The sequence below is a fragment of the Gossypium arboreum genome, chromosome 5 (assembly GCF_025698485.1).
Source record: "Gossypium arboreum isolate Shixiya-1 chromosome 5, ASM2569848v2, whole genome shotgun sequence".
In the NCBI taxonomy this organism is placed as follows: Eukaryota; Viridiplantae; Streptophyta; class Magnoliopsida; order Malvales; family Malvaceae; genus Gossypium; species Gossypium arboreum.
In genome coordinates this window covers 33,271,055-33,278,926 of record NC_069074.1, presented here as the reverse complement: position 1 = coordinate 33,278,926, position 7,872 = coordinate 33,271,055, and positions in this window count along the sequence as shown.

Here is a 7,872-nt window from a genome sequence, read left to right as displayed (position 1 = left end):
TCATATTGCGAGAAATGAGTTGAGCCTCAAGACATGCTGAGGTATTTTCAATTTTTGTCTTTCAAAAAAATCAACTCATATTGCGAGAGGTGAGTTGAGCCTCAAGACATGTTGAGGTATTTTCAATTTCTGTTTTCAAAAAAAAAATCAACTTATATTGCGAGAGGTGAGTTGAGCCTCGGTTCACATGCTGAGGTATTTTCAATTTCTGTCTTTCAAAAAAATCAACTCATATTGCGAGAGGTGAGTGGAGCCTAAGGACACGCTGAGGTAATTTCAATTTCTGTTGTAAAAAAAAATCAACTCATATTGCGAGAAATGAGTTTAGACTCAAGACATGCTGAGGTATTTTCAATTTTTGTCTTTCAAAAAAATCAACTCATATTGCGAGAGGTGAGTTGAGCCTCGGGACACGTTGAGGTAATTTCAATTTCATTGTCAAAAAATCAACTCATATTATGAGAAATGAGTTGAGCCTCAAGACATGCTGAGGTATTTTCAATTTTGTCTTTCAAAGAAATCAACTCATATTGAGAGGTGAGTTGAGCCTCGGGACACGCTGAAGTAATTTCAATTTCTTTTCAAAATTCAACTCATATTACGAGAAATGAGTTGAGCCTCAAGACACGTGGAGGTATTTTCAATTTCTGTTTTCAAAAAAAAAATCAACTTATATTGCGAGAGGTGAGTTGAGCCTCGGGACACGCTGAGGTATTTTCAATTTTTGTCTTTCAAAAAAATCAACTCATATTGCGAGAGGTGAGTTGAGCCTTGGGACACGCTGAGGTAATTTCAATTTCTGTTGTCAAAAAAATCAACTCATATTGCGAGAAATGAGTTGAGCCTCAAGACATGCTGAGGTATTTTTAATTTTTGTCTTTCAAAAAAATCAACTCATATTGCGAGAGGTGAGTTGAGCCTCGGGACACTGTTGAAGTAATTTCAATTTCTTTTTCAAAATTCAACTCATATTAGAGAAATGAGTTGAGCCTCAAGACACGTTGAGGTATTTTCAATTTCTGCTTTCAAAAAAAAATCAACTTATATTGCGAGAGGTGAGTTGAGCCTCGGGACACGCCGAGGTAATTTCAATTTCTTTTCAAAATTCAACTCATATTGCGAGAAATGAGTTGAGCCTCAAGACACGTTGAGGTAATTTCAATTTCATTGTCAAAAAATCAACTCATATTAGAAATGAGTTGAGCCTCAAGACATGCTTGAGGTATTTTCAATTTTGTCTTTCAAAAAATCAACTCATATTGCGAGAGGTGAGTTGAGCCTCGGGACACTGTTGAGGTAATTTCAATTTCTTTTCAAAATTCAACTCATATTAGAGAAATGAGTTGAGCCTCAAGACACGCCAAGTAATTTCAATTTCATTTTCAAAATTCAACTCATATTAGAGAAATGAGTTGAGCCTCAAGACACGTTGAGGTATTTTCAATTTCTGCTTTCAAAAAAAACCAACTTATATTGCGAGAGGTGAGTTGAGCCTCGGGACACGCCGAGGTAATTTCAATTTCTTTTTCAAAATTCAACTCATATTACGAGAAATGAGTTGAGCCTCAAGACACGTTGAAGTAATTTCAATTTCATTTTTCAAAATTCAACTCATATTACGAGAAATGAGTTGAGCCTTAAGACACGTTGAGGTATTTTCAATTTCTGTTTTCAAAAAAAAAATCAACTTATATTGCGAGAGGTGAGTTGAGCCTTGGGACACGCTGAGGTAATTTCAATTTCTATTTTCAAAATTCAACTCATATTGCGAGAAATGAGTTGAGCCTCGGGACACGCTGAGGTAATTTCAATTTCTGTTTTCAAAATTCAACTCATATTGCGAGAAATGAGTTGAGCCTCAAGACACGTTGAGGTATTTTCAATTTCTGTTTTCAAAAAAAAAAATCAACTTATATTGCGAGAGGTGAGTTGAGCCACGGGACACGCTGAGGTAATTTCAATTTCTGTTTTCAAAATTCAACTCATATTGCGAGAAATGAGTTGAGCCTCAAGACACGTTGAGGTATTTTCAATTTCGCTTTCAAAAAAAAATCAACTTATATTGCGAGAGGTGAGTTGAGCCTCGGTTCACATGCTGAGGTATTTTCAATTTCTGTCTTTCAAAAAAAAAAAATCAACTCATATTGCGAGAGGTGAGTTGAGCTTCAGATCACATCTTGTGGTATTTTTTCAATTTATATTGCGAAAGGTGAGTTGAGCTTTTAATTTCTGCGAGAGTGAGTTGAGCCTTGAGTCACATGTCGAGGTATTTTCAAAATCTGCTTTTCAAGATAAGTTTCAAAAATCAACTCATATTGCGAGAGGATCACATGTCGAGAAGAGAATAAAGATTGAAGCTGATTGAAGACGTCGATTCTGTCTCCTTAAAGTTGCAAGGAGTTGATCGAGGGCATCGATCTTGCCTTTACAAGTCGCAGAAGAAAAGACCACAAACCTTATCTCACCAAGCGATAGAAGAGAAGATTGAAGTTGTAGATCTCACCCTTCTGAAGTTACAATGAAGTAGATCGAAGCCATAAATTTCATATCCTTGAAGTTACATTGGAATAAATTGAAGCTACAAGGCGTATATCATAAGATGCAGTGGAGTGAACCAAAGCTACAAGATGCGGTAGACTGAAAAGGGACTAACTAAACAAGAAGAGTTCTAAAGCAAGTCAAGACCTAGCAAGACCGAGCAAATTTGGTCTTCCTTGAAAGTCTTTGCTCTATTCCTGTTGCACGACAATGAGCAAAGAGGGGCAGCTGTAGAACCCCAAATTGCCCGGGCCCGATTTCATCAAAACCCAACCAAACCTCTAAACCCACTAAAACCCTTAACTCATGACCCATTTACATCTACCCAAACCCATTACAAAACCTAAATATTAAACCCAATTCAAAAGCCCATTAAGCCCCCCCAAAAAAAAACACCCAAAAAAAAAAGAAAAAAAGAAAAACCTAACCCCAAAAAAAAAAGAAGAAAAAAGAAAAAAACCTAACCCAAAAAAATAAAAAATAAAAAAACCCTAGCCACCTAACCACTTTCCCACTTGCCCCATTTTTCTTCCCATTTTTGATATCCATTGTCTACCACCACCACCTACAAAATAGAAAAAGAAATAATAGAAAATCATGTAAAAAATGGCTATAAAAAGCCATTCAAAAATCATGTAAGGGGGGATTTTTTTTTGGAGAGTTTTTGGAAGAGAAAGTTATTGTAAAGGATTTTTGGAGAGGTTTCTTTTTAAAGTAATCAAGGAGAAGAGTTATTGTGAAGGCTAGTTTTTGGAGAAGCTAGTTTTTTTTGAAGATTAATCAAAGATCAAAGCAAAAGAGGTTTCTTTGTCTATTCTCATTTTAAGTTGTTTGTTTACTTATTGTTTTCCTTTCAATCTTATTTTGTTTCTTTTATACGAAAGTAAAAAAAAAGGAGAAAGCTTACCCATTTTACCGAAAAAGTTTTTTGAGGTCCCATTGCAGTGTCTGGTGATGGCGGTATGTGATCCAATGACCGGACGATGGCCAATCTTGTAGAAAATCATCCACCCTCTCCTCTCTCTCATTTTTGTTATTATTATATTTCTTAATATTATATTATATATATTCTTTTAATATATTAGGTATATTTTAAATTTATATTACGTATATATATAAATATATATATATATTTTTACATGTTATCTTATGTATATATCTTAACTATATTATGTATGTATTTTTAACACTATATTATGTACATATTTTTAATATTATCACGTATTTATTTTTTATATATGTACATATTGATGTAGTATTATTAATAGTATTGATTTTTAAACATCATTATTATTTCTAATATATATATTATGTACATTTTTTTATTTCTATTTTATTTTTATTTGTCAATATTAATTATTATTCTAATATTTTGATATTTTAATATTTTATATTTTATATATTTTATTATTCACATCATTATTCGCATTTTTTGACAATAATATTCTTGGATTTTTTTACTATCATTTTAAAAATTTTTACATTTTAATTTTAAGAATAAGGCAATGTACCGATTTTAACATTAAGTCATCGATTTCATCGCTATGTTGGGTGAAATTAATCGGCTCGTGTTAAAAACGGGACGTCCTTCTAAAAAACAAAAAAACTTGCAACTTCTCATTTCCTTCAATCGGATCACACTTAAATGTCAAATTGAATTCATATTTTTGAAAATCAAGACAACATGTGTTTAATAAGATACCAATTTTGGGCGTCGCGAGGGTGCTAATACCTTCCTCGCAGAATCAACTCGAACCCTAAATTTTCTCTCGGATTTTAACGTAGACCTAAACTTAGCCTTTTATTTGTTTTAATAAGAGATCTAATAGGTGTCCGATCACACCTAGGAAAAAGGATCGGTGGCGACTCCCTGTTTATTTCAAAAATCAAACGTCAAATTTCAAACTTTTTTTCAATAAATCGCCACAATTAGCGACCAAGCTAAGCTAAAATTTTTACGTCGCTACACCAGTCACCATACAACTCTCGCATCGCCATTTGCTTTGCCCACCATGCTTTTTGGTTCGACACTTTATACTTGAATCGAGCTTGTATATCCACAATAATGACCAATACTTGAATAGTGGGCGACTCTTTCACCAAAGGGATAATGCAGTTGCATATAGTTTTTGCATCTAACTTTCCATGGTCTTGCGACATACGAGCGGACGTGCATGTGTGTGGACTTTCTAGTTTTCTTATCATCTACATCTGTGTCCGCTGCATTAACGCGACTCGGACACGCCATTTACAACCACTTGACGCTTTCCAACATTCTCCTACGTACAAAGAATGCGTTGACTTTGTTACTTTATAATCCACACCTGACTTCAAGCTAAGTTGTTTTATATAATGTAAATAGTCTTTTTTGTTATCGAATTGTTGTTCTACAAACAACTCTTCATCTCCAAATTCATCATCAAGTAGGTGAGCCGGCACAATATTTGTATATTTTGGGAACTTGCGTGCAAGAGCCGCATCAGGATCCACGTCGGTCATGAAGGTCCCCGAGTTATTTCTTATAACTATATCAGGGCCCGTGTTCCCAGCCAAATAAGGGTTTGCATTTTCACCCTCCACTGGCCCTTCTTCGTCTATGTCTTCAGGGATGTCATCCAAATCGGGGTCACTGAAATCATCGTTGAGATCACGGTGGGACTGATCATCATTATCGGACCCTTCATCACCTTCTTCTATGGTGGCCAACATCTCTGGATGGATCTCTAGACTAGGACATGAGTTTGGGATATTATACGAACATCCACCGGTGTTTGGATTTTCGGGAGTTAGCATTGACCGTCCAAAGCCAGAATGATCTTCCTAGGAGACGTTAAGATCAAAATCAATTCCAGATCGCTGGCTTGCTGGAATTACAACTTGAATGGGATCCAGTTCAGCTATCTCCACGAACAACTAAACCAGGCCGGGATTTTCTATCTCAGGGGGGTAATAAATTGCTATCATTGTCCCTAGATCATCATCATCTTCAAGCTCTATTTCTGAAAACTTGAGCGATCAGTTGAAACTGAAAATTTGTAAAATAGTCTCAACATTTTCTTTCCACAACGAGTTGCTATCTTTGTATTGATTTTTTGTTTTAAATCTGCTAGCGAAACATGCTTGTTGAAGCTCATTCCTATTTTTTTTTTACTTTGAAATACATAACCTTCTTTAATTATATTTATCATTTCTCCATCGAAATGAATATAAACAAACAAAATTTGGGAACTCATCTTAACTAATTTTTGCTTCCTTCTCGGAAAAGAAAAAAACTAAATTTTTTAATCTTACTTCTCAACTAATAAAGCAAAAAAAAAAAAAAAAGCAAACAAAAACTCAAATGGAAGATAAAATACCTATGTATATGTGATAAATTTGGTGTCGACCATTACATGACTAGCACCCAATTTTTTTTTTTTACATCTTTGGTGCCTGCCATCAATGTATCAAAGTAAAAAAAATTGCATTGAGAAAGGAAAAAAGTATCTAGTGCCGGCCAATACGTCTCAACACCCAAAAATTTAATTTTTTTTTTACTCTGGTGCCGGCCAATACATGCCCAGCACCAAATTTCTTTTTACTAGTCTGGTGCCGGCCATTAGAAGGTTAGAACAAAAAATATTGTATTAGAAAAAATACCTAGTGCCGGCCATCTACAGGCCAACACCAAATTTTTTTTTACTAGTCTGGTGCCGGCCATTAGAAGACCAGAACCAAAAAAGATTTGTATTGGGACATGAAAAAAGTACCTGGTGCCAGCTATGCACGGGCTAGCATTAAATTTTTTTTAGTCTGGTGCCGACTATTAAAAGGCCAAAACAAAAGAAAAAATTTGCATTGGGATATGAAAAAAGTACCTGGTGCCGGCCGTCTATAGGCCAGTACAATTTTTTTTTTAAATACTGATATTTTTGTATACTAGTAGGATACGATTTTAAAAAAAAATACCCTGGTGCCAGCCATTGGTTTCCCAAAGTCAAAAAAATCAATTTTTTAAAGCCTGACACAATCATCAGGCAATCATGGGGCCAAAACACTAGATGGTGCCGGCCATTGGGTTTCCTAAACCCCATTCTATTGTTCATTTCAGGTCATTTTGGTGATTGTTTTTTAACCTGGGTCATTTTTGTAAATATCAAAATTTTTTGGGTTAGTTTAGTAAAATAGCCTAAAGAAAATAAGTTAAAATCATTTTTAACTTATCATCTTCTTCATAATTTTGAATCGAAACCCTAAGAAGCCATAGGAGGGAGTTCGGTTAGCTTTGGTTCTCATATTGGGTAAGCAAACCTCGTCTGTTTTTTGTGATTTTTATATTTTTGAGCTCGTATTAACTTAACTTAGCTAACCCGAGAACTAATTTGTATAACTGTCAAATGTTGAAGATTATGTCATTGATGAAATTGAGATGTTTATGAAGTTTTATGTTAGATTATTAAGCTTGGTTGTTAGATAGGACTATTTTGTAAAGAGATTTTTGATGATTTTAACTTTTACGGATTAAATTGCTAAAGTGGTAAAATAGAATGTACTTGAGGTGAAATAATTGCAAATATGGACTGTTGGGAGTTCATAGATGATTTGGATGAATTGGGTTTTAATAAAAAAAAAAGGTTAAATTGCATGTTTGGGGCTTAGGGACTAAATTGAATAAAAGTGAATTATTGGGGTAGTTTTGTAAAATATTAAAAAGAACTTAATTACAAAAAATGAATTAATTTTACGATTGAAATTATTTAATTGAATGAAAATATTATTTTAGATTAAGAACGAGGGGAAAATCGAGGAAAGAGAAAATTATCGAATAGTCCCTGTGCTTTTGTCATTGTTGTAATTTAGTCAAGTAAGTTTGTTCTATTTAATTTTAGAACATTTAAAAATGTAATATATGAACCTAATTGTATAATGTTAGATTATATTGACGTGTGTAATTGAAAATGAAAATAATAAATTGATATTACGTCGATCACTCATTGAGATACTTTGAGCCATTACTACAAATTAGTCCTGTAAGTTCATTTAATATGAACTCAATTATATTTTTAATTTTTTATGAATTTTAGAGCTTAAATGGTGTAAAATTACTACTAGTAAATTGATTTGTTGATAGAACAGGAATTGTAAAAAGTTACGAAAATGATAATTCCTTATATCAATGGAGACAGGATGCATTTGCACATAAGACCATAGCGAGGCTATGACAATTATTCAAACATAAGACCATGGTTGGACCGTGGCAGTGTATATATGTAAGACTATAGCTGGGCTATGGCATTCTGATGACAGGACTATAATTGGGTTATGGCACTATAGACGTAAGACCATGGTTGGACC